This window comes from Apis florea, unplaced genomic scaffold, assembly GCF_048593485.1.
Source record: "Apis florea isolate Af1SG1 unplaced genomic scaffold, ASM4859348v1 contig_3158_pilon, whole genome shotgun sequence".
NCBI classification, from domain to species: Eukaryota; Metazoa; Arthropoda; class Insecta; order Hymenoptera; family Apidae; genus Apis; species Apis florea.
The window spans coordinates 7,338,185-7,354,458 of record NW_028256713.1 but is presented as its reverse complement, the minus strand read 5'-3'; the positions used below and the strand labels follow the sequence as shown (position 1 = coordinate 7,354,458).

The window sequence follows — 16,274 nt, the reverse complement described above, 5'->3', positions numbered from 1 at the left end:
GCAACGAGAAAAATGCTGTAACAACATTCCTCTCGAACATTTCTATCGATAAGAAAATAATTCTCTTCGTTATCTCCTCCTCGTTTTCCAGTCTCACGAATTTCGACCAACACCTTGCTTAATAAAATTCAACTTCCCTCTGTCCATCCACCTATCCCTCTCCCCAGGAGAGGCGTTCCTCCAAAATAAATCCACAACAACCTTTCCTCGTAAAACCTTTCACCCTTTCGTCCTTGAGGATACACCTCCATTAAAAAGAAACCACCCCTGCGAAAAGTATCCTGAAAATCAAGCCGCTCCTCCTCCCCTCGAGACGAGATCCCTCCCCTCGAGAAAAACAGCTCTTTCTCCATATTCCCTCGAGGGCATCCTCCTCCTCCTCCTCGTTTCATTTTTTTTCCTCCTCTCCTTTTCTTCTCTCTTCTTTCCAATGGAACAAACGATGCGTTGTTCAACAGAGGACGAAGACGAGGTGAATCAAGGGGGGGGAGAGAAAGAGAGAGAAAGAGAGAGACTTTCCAACAATAGAAACGAAGTCCACATGGCCCAACGGAGGAGGAGGAGGGAGAGCAGACGGGTCGCAAGGTTTAAGCACGATGCATCCCGCGTCTCCGGATATATATCCTGTCCGTGGCCAGTCGGTCCGTGCAAATATTGGACGGACGTGGAATTTCGGGTATATTTTAAGAGATTCATCTGGCGGGGCCGCGGAACGTTCCGAGAAGCAATTCCGATCTTTACGATGCTTACTCTCTCGACCGAGGAGGAGGAGAAGGAGGAGGAGGAGACGAAAAACAACGGAACAACCTTTTATCCTCGTGTCACCTCTCTCTCTCTCTCTCTCTCTCTCTCCCCCCCCTCGAGTTTTCGAAATTTTCCATTTCCATTTCCAATATTCTTATCTTCCAAACTCTCCTCTGTTCGCGTATATCATCGTGTATCTCTCGAGGGAATTCAACGTGGACGATACGAAATAAGAATAGTCGCGAGCATCCCCCTCCTCCCCCGAACAACGTCCATCTCAACATCCATCCGAGGTAAAGGAAAGAAAAATTAGGAGGAACGAAGGAGTCTACCAACACCACTACTACTAGGTTCGCCACTTTTTCCCCTCAAGGTCGGAAATCGGCCGCTCTATCCCCTCTCCGCCGTCCTCCGCCTCGTGGTTCCTCGGCCAGCGACGACCTTTGCTTTCCTCCTCTCCTCTTTTCTCCTTTCCCTTTGTTCCTTACTCCTCCTCCTCTTTTCACTTCTCATCCTTCCTTTTCTTTCTCTCCCTCCATCCGCGGAGGGGAAGAGGAGGAAGAAGAAGAAGAGGAAGAAGAAGAAGAAGAAGAAGAAGGTTGTCGTGCGCTTGAACGTTGCGTGTTTGAATGTCAATGACGCGAGGAGGAGGAGGGAGGATGGTTGGTGTTTATCGTTGGCGAAGATTCGGCAGCCTTGGTAGGCGCTAAAATTCTCACTTTCGGTCTCGTTGAGGTCGGCCCGTCTGCCCGGCCCGAAATTCCGGACACTGATTCACCAAATTGGGACTCGGCCCGATCCGTGGATTGTTCGCCGCCGGACCACGTCACCCACCCACCCTCTCTCCTCCTCCTCGCCGCGAGCGGGCTCGTGAACAAGTGAATTCTATTTCCTATCCTTTTTTCTCTCTCTCTCCTCCTCTCGTGTATTTTTATATACAATCGGATATTTCTATTTTTTTTTTTTTCACGCGATGTTTCTACGCTGTGTTTCGTATTCTTGGAAAATTTTGCAAATTCGTTGGAGAAATTGGAACGAGTGTATATGTGATATTAGAGGTTAAAATAATTATTTCGAAAAATTATTATTCGTGTATTCGTTGAGCATTCTTTGTCAAATCATTTGGCGAATAAGGAGAAGGAGAAGTAATAAGCAGGAAGAGCTGGTTTGCTCAACTATTACAACCAACCTAGGCGATAAACGGCCGCTTTGGGATAGGTCAACCTCGGAGAAGGTTGCTTTCTCGACGTTCTCAAAAAAATGTCATTGGACGCGAACTTTGCACCACGCTCGAAAATAAACCTGTCCACGTAGCGAACGCGACACAGTTCAAAAGTTTTCGAAGAATAATCAGATATTATTACAAAACAAGTTGATCTTTTCGTTCGTTCGTTTTTTTTTTTTTTTTTTTTTTTTTTAAGGCGAATTATCGATCTTATTCCACTCAATCGATCCAAACAATCGTTCCGATTCTTGTCTCGCTAATGTTCGATATATATACACGCTTTAATCTTTCGTCTCCTTTTTCAATCTTAAATCGAAGGATGTGACACGTAATATATAATCCTTCTCCACGTTCGTTTTCATCGATGAAAAAAATAAGAATAAAGATATACGCGTCGTATACGAACGATCCAAGATTAATTATTAAACTCCATCGAGCTCGTTTCCATTGAGAATCCTTAGTTGAATTTATTCCACGTTTCAGGGATTCTTTTTCCATAAAAGCCGGTCTTTTCTCCAACAATCGAACCGGCACACGTTGAATTCCAAGAGAATTTAAACGTCTTCCCCGTTTTCCTCTCTCTTTTCTTTTCGTGATATTTCTTTTCTCTTTCCTTTTTCTTTTTTTTTTTTCTTTTCCTTTAAACAAAGGTTACCAAAGAGCCGACTGAGATTGTCGTCGTCGACAAGGGGCGAAGGGAGTCGAAACGTATAAATAGAAGGCATTGAGTCAAGAGTGGCTGTCGAAAATACGCAACTGGAAGCAATTGGTTCCGGTTACCGATAACTTCGCCATTAGCCTTGGCTTCGAGATTGGAGAACCAACCTGTACCTGGTGCAACACTTTCGAGATTTTTGGAGAAATGCCCCCAAAACGCACCCCCTCGATCGTTTCGCTCGAAATGGAAATTTATTTTCAAATCGAATCGAGGAATTTCATCTTTCTCTCTACGCAATAGTAAAAAAAAAAAAACGAGAAGAAAGAATTTTTTTGATCGAAGGTCAAAGTACCTCGACTTCCTCTCTTCCTTCGCCATAAATTACCACCAACTTGCCGAGACAGATCGAAAACCGGCGGGATTCTATCTAACCGCGAATAACTATATTCCAGAGGAGAAGGATCCGCCGATAAAACCGAAAGTAGCGTGACGTGGGCCTCCCCTCCCCTCAGTTTCGTTCGTTTATGCCCCGGCCAAGGTTGTGCTCCCGCGCGATCATGCCCGAAACCCATGTCGTATATATGCAAAAGCAAATGCAAGGTCGTCTATGCGCGGAGATGGCCCACCTTGTTCTCTCTCTCTCTCTCTCTCTTATCTATCTATCTCTCTGTCTCTCTATCTGCAGAGGCGCAAACATCGACGACCACGCGACGATATTGGAAGCGTGGCGTAACTGGAACTGGAAGGGAAAGGAAGGGAAGGGGATGACGTGGGCGAGGAGAGAAAACGGATTCGTCAAAATTCCCGATCCTCGACAACACAATTTTCGAAGGAAAGGTATGCGCGCGATGGCAACAGGCACGATGATAACCTAACCTGTACGCGTTTGAACGTGTAGCGGCGCATACGCTATCGGCCGAGGGAGCTTTTGGAATTGCCAATAAGAAGTTCCCAGAAGAAGAAGAAGAAGAAGAAGAAGAGGAAGAAGTTGAGGCAGAACGAAAGAGAGAAAGGTTGGATTTGAATTGGCGTGGACGTTGAAAATTTTTGATATACTTTGAGCGATTTGTACGAAAAATGCTCGAGTAACGTTTATACGTTAACATGTAATTGGGTTTGTTGCGTGATCCGTTTGGTTAACGCGGTGCAAGGATGGATATATTTTTAATTCTCGTCACGACGAGGAGAATTTCCTTTAAATGGAAGTAATGATAAAATTTTATATTTATATATATATATTCGTGAAATATATTTTGCATTTGCATTTGGAAGAGAATAATTTACACTTGTTTAACAGTGTATCATCTTCTAGTAAAGTAATCCACAATAATTTATAACAGTCAAATAGGCTGCAACCTTTTTTCTCTTATAATTACTTACATTAAAAATACATTTTTGACAAGATAAATATAGTATAATATTTTATCTTCTATATTTAAAAATAATCACAGCGAGCACGCAGGTTGAGGAACACTGGTGTAAAAGAAAAAAACGAAAAAAAGAAAAGAGAGAGAGAGAGAGAGAGAAAACAACAAAAGCAGAAGAATAAAAAAATTCCTCTGGCAAAGTTTCCACTCATGCCAGTTTCGTTCCCGCCGCGTTTCGAGTCGGGAAATAAATTTTGATTTACACTCGCGTATTTCCGGAACAACGACCGACTAAAAGAAAGTTAGTTTTCCCCTTTTTCTCTCCTCCTTCCTTTCCTCTTCTCTTTTTCTTTTTCTTTTTTTCTCTCTCTCTCTCTTTCTCTCTCTCTCGTTTCACTTTGCACTCGAGCTCGAGTTGTTTCCAATGGATTGCCTCGAGGATTAATGGTTTAAACAAAAAAAAAAAAAGGAAAAAACGTTCGAATCGCGATTCCAACGGAAAAAAAACGCTTTGAAGTCTCGAAAACTTATGCGGGAGAAAAATAAAGAAGAGGGCGTCGAAGCTTTTTCACGAATTATCAGCATCGATGATTCCACGGATCGTGGAAAACCGAGGCACGATCTAACGTTTTGGGCGCTCGAATCATTCATTTGTCCGAATGACGAAGGAAGTATTTGGTCTGCTTCGTTGCTAATTCTCCGATTCGAGAGTGGATCAACGCGTCACCTCATCATGGTGGCGCGAATCGATCGAAAATCAAGTTTATCAATTTGGAACAAGTGGATCGCAAAGGGAGGGATATGCTCGATCGAAAGGAATTTACTTTATTTTCGCTTGATATCTCTCTCTAATTCTAATCGAATCTTTGCTCATTCGCCATTGTTCTCTTAAACTCGAGAAGCTTCAATCGAGAAGCTTATTCTCGTGTAATTACGAAACTCGTATCACTCGGCGAAAAAACCGAAAAAGAACTAACGAAACGTGTGTTGGAAAACACTGTTTCAAATTGACGAACCATGAAATCTCTGACACAGCGGTTGGCGAGAAGCAAAAGAGAGGAGGATTTTGCACGTTTCTTCGCAGACGGAGCGTTTCGAGAAAGAAACGGAGGAGGAGGAGGAGCACACCTTGCGAGGCTGCCGTAAATACCCGACCTTGAACGGTATTTATCGAACCGTTCTGCATACTAGATTCGCGAACGAGCTGATTCATTATTATAACCGAGATCTCGCGTTTTCATTCATCCACCGCTTCACGGATCAGAAAATTCTTCGATGGATCGAGAGAAGATCGATCCTTTCTTTTTCTCTTTCTCTCTCTTCTTTCTCTTTTATTTCGATTCATCATCGATCGTTGCAATTTTAAATCGTTTCCTTTTTTTCCCCTCTCCTTTTCTCTCTTTTCGATAATTTGTTGAAGAAAAATTAAAAATGACGTATATATATATATATATATCGTGTCGGTAATTCTATGTTAAAAGTTAAAAGTTCTCGATCGTTTAGCAGCGTCTGGACATCAGGTTCTAGCGCCTCGTGCCGCTGACCTGGTCAGGTAAATAATCATCCTTTTTTCTTGGAAGCAACGACTACGAGTTGCTATGCAGCTTCGCCGCGTTTAGCAAACTGATGCTTGACGTTGGCCAATCAACCCTCTCTTCCCTCCGCCGATGGAATTTTTCCCGACTCCGAGGATCGATGTAGATCGATCGATGATAATCGAGTATTTGGCGCGAAATATTTGAAGAGATATGGAAAAGTTTCGTTCGAATATTTTAACTTTGAAACATATGTGTGAGAGATGAAAATTAATCTACAAATCTACTTGGTTCGTTATTCTTTATAATAAATAGAAGATGAATTAATGAACGATTTAACACGATACGGGATTCGGATAATTGCTATAACGACGACGCACCAGACGCAACGAATCAATTTTCTGCGTTTTTTCCTTCCTTTTTTTGGACACCAAGTCCAAGATTCGCGATAAAGAATTCTGCAAACGTTTAGCACAGCCACGATAAAAACAAACTATTATCCATATTCCTCAGACGGGTTAAAAATCACGTGCAATTTGTCGAAAGTTTCGCCAGATATATATATAAAACTTAAACAACGATACATTAAATCCTCTTCTCCTCTTTTTTTTTACTCGATCGATATTAAAGAAGAAGAAGAAGAAGAAGAAGAAAGAAAAAGGAAAATTAATTTGAATTTCTTACTCGACTTACTCGTTATCCGATGATGAAGACGTTAATGCAATTCCGCGTGTCGGATTCTTACCTGAAACAAAAAGGATAAGAATAGATCGTTAATACATCTCGTGCACCAGGAATTCGAAAATGAAAAATTATTCATATAGATATACGCGGAGTATTTCGATTTTTTTCTTTTTCTTCTTTTTTTTTTTTCTCTCTTTTTTTTCTTTTCGCAAGACAGCTAGACAAACATCGTCTTCTCTTGTAACTATTTTTACACCTGTTACGTAAAAACGCTCTTCTCCTGCACTTTTTTCACGGACGGATCCACGAATCAGGTGTTTCTTCTTTTTTCTTTTATGGTGAGAATGATAATTTGTTCGATTTCGTAATTTTCTTTTTTCTTTTTTTTCTTGGTCACAATATCGGCGTTCTACCTTGGCTACCTTCCTTCACGATGAGATTACCCTTGATATACGTATTATTGCTTGTTTTTCTCCAACGACATAATTTATCTTATGTAGTAATACGATTATTTTAATTTTTTCCTTTCTTTCTTTCTTTTTCTTTTTTTCGTTTAATGCAGTCATTCAGATCGTTTTAATTAATGATTATTATACGGAAGATTGATGGCCCATTTTGCAATATTTTCTCGATATCGTTTCGAAGTTCTTCTTTTTTTTTTTTTTTTTTGGATATCTTTATATAGTGAACATTTACACAATAAAATACTTCATTTTAAGCAACACGTTTATCTTCCGTTTACTTAACAAAGCTATTCGAATCGTGTTAAATTACGATAAGAAGATTTTTATCATTCCTCCTTAACAATAATCCTATCCTTAATTACAACAGAAATATGATCGCAATTCAAAGCCTGATCCAATAAACGTAATCGATCAACAGAACATCGATCTTCCTATTGCAAATTAACTTGCAAAAAAAAAAAGAAATTTCTGTCGAAAAACGACAGAAAGAATACGTCCTTCGCCCTTCCACCTTTTCCCCAATCACAGGATAGGAAACCGGCTTTTCCAAACCGATGACCCACATTCGACCTGCTATCAACGTCCATCCGCGGTTCCCACAATCGGCCGAGGTCGGCCATAATTCGTCGAAAAGCCTCGTCAATCATCCCTCCCCTCTTTTCTGACCAACTCTTCCTCTCTCTCCCTCTTCATCGACCGTTTTGAAAGGCGTTTAGAACGCGCAGGAATCCCTCCTCCCTCTTTCACGGCGATAATTAAGCCCGAGAGAGAGAGAGAGAGAGAGAGAGGAGCAGGTGCAGCACCTCCAGGGGAGTTGAACAGCAACCCCCTGAGGAGGAGTAGAGTCCTTTTATCTCGAGAATAACGGAGGTGTGCGCGCGCGTGCATTTCTCTGCGGCGAGTGTGCGTGCGAGGGGCTACCTGGATGGATGTACCTGGACCCCAGTGGTCCGCATTCCAACAGTCAAGGACTCTCTCTCCAACTAATCCGAGGCGGGGAAGGCGCCTCTCCTTTTCGCCACGTGCCTCCCCCTCCCCACCCCTCATCCTCGACAAAATGCCTCGTAGATCATCATCACCCGCAACAACGATCCATCCGACCCATCGGGGAGAGGATTGATGCCCTCCCTTTCCTTTTTCTACTTTCTTCTTCTTCTTTTTTTTTTTTCTTTTTCGAGAATGGAATAGACTCGCCTCTCTTTGTACACGTACTTGGAGAATGTAAAATCTTTAGTTTCAACTCAATCGAGGGAAAATATTTGGAAAAATATTTGGAATTTCGAAAATTTGAAAATTGGCACACGTCGTTACGGATGTGTCGTGATTGTTGAGGAGAAGAATTTGAAAGCAAAAAAGCCGTGGTTGTGGCCAGGGGCCATTTTCTTTTCTAAGGATTTACGTAATCCGACGGAGGGGAAGGGGGAAATGTCCTCTTTTTTTAACGGGAGATCGTTCTGCATTGTCACGGATCGTCCATGATTCGCCCGCATGAGGATTGGCCACGGTGGAACCTTGAGTTCCTCTTCTCTTGCCCTCTCAAGTGTCCAAGTGTGCAAGGATTTCGATTTAACGAGGCTTGTGATGGGAAAATATTCAATCGAATAATGATTAATCGAATAGAACAAGAAGTATTTCTTTTTTTTTTTTTTTTACTCCTGTTGTGTGCAAGTTGGAGAGACGCATGATTTTGTTTAAATTTTAAACCGATTGATTAATTGTCGTATCGAACGGATATATTATTAAATTCCAAAGGAATAATATCGACGGTTAAATTTTTCTTTATATGCTTGTTTAAAAGATTGTATCACGTTCGTAGATTAAAATTATCGAGTTACTTGCTTTTATTATTCATTTTATAAATCTATAATAAAAAAGAAATGGAATAATTGAGGTTTTTATTCGATACGAATGATAATAAATAATTAATAATATTTTCATAAACGACTGTAAAAAATACTCACAGTGGAACATTTTTATCCCTATCAAGGATCGATATTAAAAACGGGGACGAAAAACTTTTAATCGTTGATGATACGATAAAGTGAGAAAATTAATCTGACTTTTCCTATACACGTCCTTGAACACGTGCACGATATACTGGATATTGTGTTAATAAAATTCGAGCGACCTAGGCAAATATTGGACGAAACGGTGCCTACAGGCAAAAAGGAATACTGCTATTCTCTTTCGAGCAACTGTGCCATCGCTTCCGAGTATGACATCGAAGGCCGAAGCCGAGAAATATCGAGAGGACCCGTTAGTTCGGCAAACTCACTAACTCACGTACCCTACAATTCCCACCTGATTTCGTTTTTTATCTCTTATTTTTCCTTTCCAAATTAAATAACAAGTTTCTATACACCTTCTTGATGGCTATCTGTACGTTAAATTAAATGATTAATGCTTTTCCTTTTACGAAATTGCTCGTATTGACGATAAATTATCTTGCAAGGGAAATTAACATAATTGAAATTGTGGAAATGTCAAATCGATTAAACTGCATAATCATCCAGCTATTCGTTGTTTGAAATTACAAAAGAAAAATTCTTGAGATTCTTGAAATAGTATTTTTCTAAAATTTAACTCCCTCTGTTGGCAATTATTTGTATCAATAGTCTTACAACAAAATCGATTTGTTTATTAACACAATTCGAGGAAGAAATTTTTACTTTCAACGCGAATATCCATATTGAAATTCTCCCTCCAGGATGACACGAAACGGGCTTCGAGTCGCTTTGTCGATGAAAATCAGAGGTCTCGACGGATATATCTTAATAAGGGAATCGTACCTTGACGGTCAGAAACCGGTGCTACAATGGCGCACCGGTTGGCTGGAAGTAAGTAGGTGAGCCAAGGATATCAGAATACGAAAATAAGTATTCGTTTGGTCCATTCTTATTCTCGAAACAGTGCCTGCCAATCTCTCATAGAATCATCTTGTATCAATTTTTATCTCCTCCAATATTAAACATTTTTTTTCTTAAAATTCACAAAAATTCAAAACCTTCATTTTTTAAAATAAATCTTCCGGATTTGCTTCAAATCTTATTCCTCGAACGTGCTAGCTAAAGTTTCTTTCTTATACAAATAGAATAATCAACGGAATTTGATATTATTTTTTTAATCAATTCCCTTCTAACAGGGGTGTACAATATGAAAATAAACCGGTTTCGTATTCTCGAAGCACACTTGTGATTAGAAAGAAAAGTAAATATACCAAATATTAAATGAAACGGGAAAGAATACCGTACGCCTCTAATGGAAATCGGTAGAAACACGTATTAACACGTGAATCATGGTTAACTGTGTGTACTATAACACCGAATCTCTACGTATGTTTGGTGTGAACGAACCGTTCGCGTGTTAGGTGTGAATAAACGTGAACGTTAGAAGGGATCAAAGAGTTATTTGGAACCTGAAGACCTGTTTCGAGTACTCGAAGGAATTTTGGAACCGTGTGTGAAATATAAACAGAAAGGAAATATGTTTGCTTTAGAAATCAGAGGATTTAATTCGAGGAAAGGGTATAGATTTAGAATAGGGTAGGGTAAACTAGCACAACACAAATGTAATTTGATAGGATGGTGTAAGTTATTTCGAGAGATATTTATCCTAACCCTTTCAACCCGGTGTAACAAAATAACAAGGGAGTTGGAAAGAAAATTTTCGAAATTTCTGAAATTTATCTAAGAAAATACGCACTCCCGCTTCTATTGTTGCATCATAAAAATAACAAACTCTCTGATAACAATTTCCTGACTTTTCTTAAATTTATAATTACAACTCCAATGAAACAAATGCACGTACGTTATAAATTTATATTATCTGTATTATTAGATATTCAGAAGAAATTCTATTATAATTTTACTAGATAGAAATAATGAAAAATTTATATTGAACGTTCAGCGAAAAATTCGAATGCAATTTGTTTTTATACGCTTAACTTCTTCTTGCCGAATAATTCATGCAATGTTTTACGATTTAAGTAAAAAGCTTCACAGTCGCTTCAAGGATCAGTTTCACGATTACTTTTTCAAGCAACTCGTTGCCTTTTTCAACAACGAATTCCTTTAAGCAATTTTGATAGGCTCCTGGTATTAACAAAGTTTTGTAAAGGCTTGAATAAACGGTAGCCGGAGTATACTGTGTCCGATGAGTGTAACAGATCCGATGGAGCATCTAAAACTTTTTACCAACTCTTCATCACTCTTCTTTCGTATTAATCATTATTTCTTGATTATTTCAACTCTTCTTTTCCCACCACCATCTTGTTCGTTTTAACATAAATAACCTAATAAATTATTATTATTTGATAAAATAATCATATAAACACTCCCATAGCTTCCTACAATGATATTATTTGTATCAAACCAACTCTTATTCCGTATCTTATCCATCCGTAAGAGGATGAATTCCATTAGAAAGATACACCACACATACACACCATATTACCATAATTGCCACACAACCATTTACTATCTCTCATAAACTAACTTATATTTATAATTGTACACTCGCCACGAAGTTTTCTTTCCTCCATATTTCCCATTATCCACCCACCCTTAACTAACGCCATAGTATAACGAGATTTTTGCCAGATAACCCGATATGGGTGTATCTCCATCGAGGAGAGTAGAGGCAGAGAGAGAGAGAAAAAATCAGAGTACGTTCAACGACCGAGTTCGAGCCATTAAAGAGCAACAGGTTTCGCTGCTCTCTAAGCAACAGCAAAGCAAGCACGGGAATCAAGAGAGCCGCGTGACGTATGTACCTACTCTCTATACACCGGCTGTATATCTTTCTCTGCTCTCGAAGGCCTGCCCGCGAACGCGGATAAAAGGCGAGAATAAAGTCGAAAGGCATTCACCCTTGGTGAAAGTAGTTCTTCGATCGATGTCGCAGGCGTGTTGTGTGCACACGCCAGCGCGCCACGACCGACAAGCTTCGAGAGCTTCTGTATCCAGCTTTCACGAGATTCGGTTTATTTCGTATTCTTTGATCTTTTGGTACACGTAACTTTTCCGTGAAGGAGAATAGAGATTGAGATTAGATATCGTTGATTCTTCTAGGAGAGATGCTCTTCAAGATTTCTCAGATCGTTAGACGATTTGGATTTCGTCCTCTGATGTGCAATTTTTCTTTGAAATCGGAGGAGAACTTGTGATTAAATTTTGTAAAATTTTTAGGCGAAATATTCTTCGGGACTTCTCTTTCTTATGGAGGAGAATGATGAAAGAAAATGAGAGATATTAGAAATGAAATAATTAATGTACAGTTTGTTAATGAATCGATATTCAAATAAATATTCATCATTTTCTACGAAAAGATATATCACCTACACTTGTATCAACGAGAAGAATTAAAACAGGAAGAAACAATATGTCGTGTAGATATTAATATATAAATTTTTTTTAATCAAACACTAAGATTTCTTAATTAAAAATCGTTTCATGAAAAAATTTTAAATGAAAATGTTTCTTTAATGAAAAAACTCTCGTAAATTAAAACTCAACGCGATTTACAAAAGTGATTCTTCAACTTTTATTGCATTTCGTGATTACGAGCGACACGCAAATTTTGTCTGCAAACTTAAAATATTTATTCTTGTTTGCCGCTTATACAACATCTGAGAAAACAAAAATGAGAGCGTAGAAAGTTTGCATGTCCTCTGATTGTGACGAAAGAATCGATTAAATTTATAGAACATACACCCGTTTAAAACATTTTCAATAAATAAAGTTATTATCCACATTTTTCGATATAATTTTATCCTAGATATTTCCTCCATTTTTCTAAAATTATGCTAGAAAGGCAACAACCTTCTAAAGGATAATTGCATTCGGTTGCAATAAACACGATGAAAATTTTCGAGACAGAAAATTGGGCGCAAAAATTATTCCAACGAGCGTCAACGTTTTTCCTCGTAACGAGGGTACACGAAAAAAGTACGTAATGGCGCGGGCGCATAATAAGCGAGGAAAAGAAAATTAAATGGAAGCTATTTGTATGACTAACAGTCGTAGCGTGACTATTAGACAGGAGAACGGACTTCTAAGAGTCCAACGAGGTCGCTGACCTGCCGCATAAGTTCGTATATTAACGTTCGTTTCATTTCGCTCCCTATCAAATCCCATTTCTTATGTCTTCGATACCGATTATCAAACTTTCTATTAATACACGAGAAAGCAACGCGAACATGCATTGTAGGGTTTATGCAGAGATACAGAAATGATACGTAGAAAATTTAAACTTGCAAACATTAGCAACTTCAGGTTATAAATTTCCCGAAGATTTTATTCGGTAATAGAAAAATCTCAAATTTACGTTTCAAGTTTCAAAATGTTACAATTATATGTTCGAAATATCAAATTTTTTCCATACCTTAAACAAAAGACTCCAAACTCTACGTTTCTTGAACGTTAAAGTTTCAATCTTCGATTCTTATTATTCTAACCTCCAAATTTCGAAAGCCAAGAAATCACACACTACGAACTATCGAACGCATTCTTCCAAATTTTTCTTCAACCAACTCTCGCACAACAAACTGCCCCAAATCCTGGATGATACGTTCTTCCGTCACATATCCGAAAAATCTGGAATTCGGTGACTAAAATCCGCCTAAAAATACCAAGACTTCCAAAAATACTTCAACCGCGTGAAATCTACGGCAGAACGCGTTGTGCGTCGAATCGATTCGCGGTTGCGCATGCGCCGTAACACTCGCAATACTCTGGTTGGCGCGGCAGTTTTCGCGAGGCAATGCGAAGAGCTTTCTTTTCCGGAAAACATTTGCCACAATGGTTCGAGAGTGAGAGCGGCCGTCTCGTTCGAGTGTTAATACTAATTTCACTAAGTATCCGCCGTCTAATGAAATGAACGCGTTGCGGGGCTCCAAGTTGGTCGTCTCGTCGAGGTCGCTGACCTGTTAGAGTTTAAAGTTTATGCTTCTGTGTGTGCGTGTGCTCTTTCTCTATTCCTTTCTTTATCTATCCTTCTACACTTCTGTACTTTCTCTCTCTCTCTCTCTCTCTTTCTCGTTGGGGTTCAATAGTCATTGGCGTTAGACGGCGCGGACAAGCGAGACGCTTACATTGTTACAGCCGGCGGCTGGATCAATCTGAATTTCAAAACCGGAATAAACGTGTAATTGGCGTGATTCTCGTGACGGAGGGCAGGCCTCGTTTTCAGAACGGCTACACGGCTTATTCTGGCACGGTGGTTCTCCGACTCTCGTTAGCCTTTGTGGTGTGGATTTCATAACTTTTGATAGAGAACTGTCGGTGGAGATGCATAATTTGAAAATTTGCTTGGCGAAATGGAGTCGTTAACGAGGCTTGGTTAATGAGAATTAATTGCAGATTTTAGACAGAATTTAGAAAGGATATTTTTTTAACCATTATAATACTTTTTTAGGCGAAGAAGAATAGCTCGTTGATATCATCTTTGTCCTTATTGTTTTAAATACACTAAGAAAAGATTAATAACCGTGTTATTAATAAAAATTCCATTATCTTATCTCGCAATAACATGGAATATGTTACAAACGTCTGTATTAATATCGAGCAAGATTAAAAATTGTTTCAAAATTTATGACCAAGTAAAAATTTATTTACTTCTACCCGATTGAGACGGCATTAAAGATAGACGTGCAATTCGCGGCAATTGTTTCACCTCACACCGTGATTTAATTGCACGGGGGACCGCGTAATTGATCCGTTCGCGGTAATTCCAGAGTCATTAAGGCGGCGGCTTCGAGTGTTCGAAAGGGTCATCGACCTTCCATCACTCAGGTTGTTTTGTTAGCAACGTTTCATATCGTTAGATACACATACCAGTCGGACGAGGATTACGCTAAGCTTTTGCTCGTTCGGTCTTTTCAAACCGCCTGCCACCGTTTTTATCGATCTGAACAAGTCGCCATCGAGGCAAATCAATCTCGACTGACTGTCGTTTACTTCTCGATCCGACTTCCTACTTCCAATTCCGCTTTTGATCGACGATAGTTTGGAAATTTTCCAGGATAAAAAAAATATTCTACTATATTATACTCTTCTATTGAATGAAGGGAAAATTTGAAGGTCGACAACGATAATCTTGGAATAATTAAAAATTATTCTCGCATGCCTCCGTTAAAATTAAAATAACATAAGATTCGAAGCTTAAATAGTCGGATAATTAAACTTCTCCTTGAAAAAAGTCAAAATTTCAATTAGATCTCTCTCTTTCTCACTGCAAAAACCAGTTATCCCTTAATTATCTCAAATTTGCAACTGCGCCAAGAATAATCGCACGAGAGACAAGTTATTAAAATGCATTAACAAAAAACAGAGATTCCACGAGACTCCTCCCGTCCATTAATCATCCATTCTCGTTTCTCTTTGTTTACGAAACTTGCGTGAAAAAATCCGTAATAAAAAGGGTGGAGCGGGCCGCGACGCATTCCAGGCATCGCGAGCGTTTCTCGAATGATTCAGTGCGCGGTTCCATCCACGATTTACGATTTCGTTTGCTCGAGAGGCCCCCCCTCCTCCTCTACGAGGGAGTTGCGTAACGAGGCCACGGTGTTTCGAGCAAATTTGACGAACTAACAGTAACCACGCCGTGACTGTTAGACGGAAGAATACTTTCGGTGTGTCCAGCTCCGCACGCTCGATCGAGGTCAGTCACCTTTTCAGGTTGGAATATTCGAGGCAGAAGAAGGGCTCTCGTTAGACGACGCCGCGTTGATAATCTTTAAGGAAAACCGGCCGCGAACAACAACATCGATCAACGAAGCTCGACGCAGCTCGAACAAACTGTAAACACCCATCCCTTCCGGTGAAAAATCGTTCGAATGGCGGGGAGTTGAGCTGAACAGAGAGGAGGTAATTAGAAAGATCGTGCAATTTAAATGATGGATCTATTTTATTTTGATCCACATTTGCGTTAATAATACTTTCTTGTACAGTCAATTTTAATAAACTCTTAAACTTGCAAAATACAGAAATGTCGATCTACGAAGCTTCCTCTTTATCGCATTGATGAACAGAAGAAAAGATTTTCTACGCGCGTTTCTATTCCACGTGTGGTATATCACGATGCAAATAACCGATATAACGCCAATCGGGCGGAAGAAAGAGGGAATTCCGCGAACTTTATTCACAACCGTCCTCTATAAATTCCCAATGAAACGTGCGACGACGTGAATCGAGTTGTACAGCCGCGTTACGGTTGTACTAGTAAACTAATTAACCACGTTAATGAGCCGTGATATAAGAGGCAAACATACGCACCGCCAGTTGCATGTTCGATGTGTATCACGTGCCCAGGAGGGGGGAGCTAATGATTCTCTTGTATCGCGAGAGGAGGAACGAACGGAGGGACGAGGCAAGGTACTACTACAAGCTTTCGAAAAGAAAAATCTTCGGGCAATCGTGTCAATTTGTTTCTCTTCTTTTTCCTCTCCTCGACATCGTATTTCATTAGATTAAAATGTAACGGGATTTTCGAACGAGTTACTGCCTCTATAATTTATTATTAAGAAAAACGAGAGAAACGTTCGAGAACCATTTGATAATGAATTTCTTTCTTTTTTAGCACGATCGATGTGATTCTATG

The 16,274-nt window shown here is 39.6% G+C and overlaps 1 protein-coding gene across 4 annotated transcripts in view; it reads right to left on the bottom strand.

The window, feature by feature from the left end:
• LOC116415347 (uncharacterized) overlaps positions 1 to 16,274 on the bottom strand; it is a 102,092-nt gene that overhangs the window by 51,296 nt on the left and 34,522 nt on the right. Inside the window, exon 1 of one of the 4 annotated variants that reach the window (XR_015292507.1) lies at positions 13,059 to 13,353. The exons of the other annotated variants lie outside the window; for them this stretch is intronic. The gene's annotated coding sequence lies outside the window, so the exon portion shown is untranslated. Of the gene's footprint in view, positions 1 to 13,058; positions 13,354 to 16,274 lie in introns of those variants that run through there. 4 annotated transcript variants of the gene reach the window in all.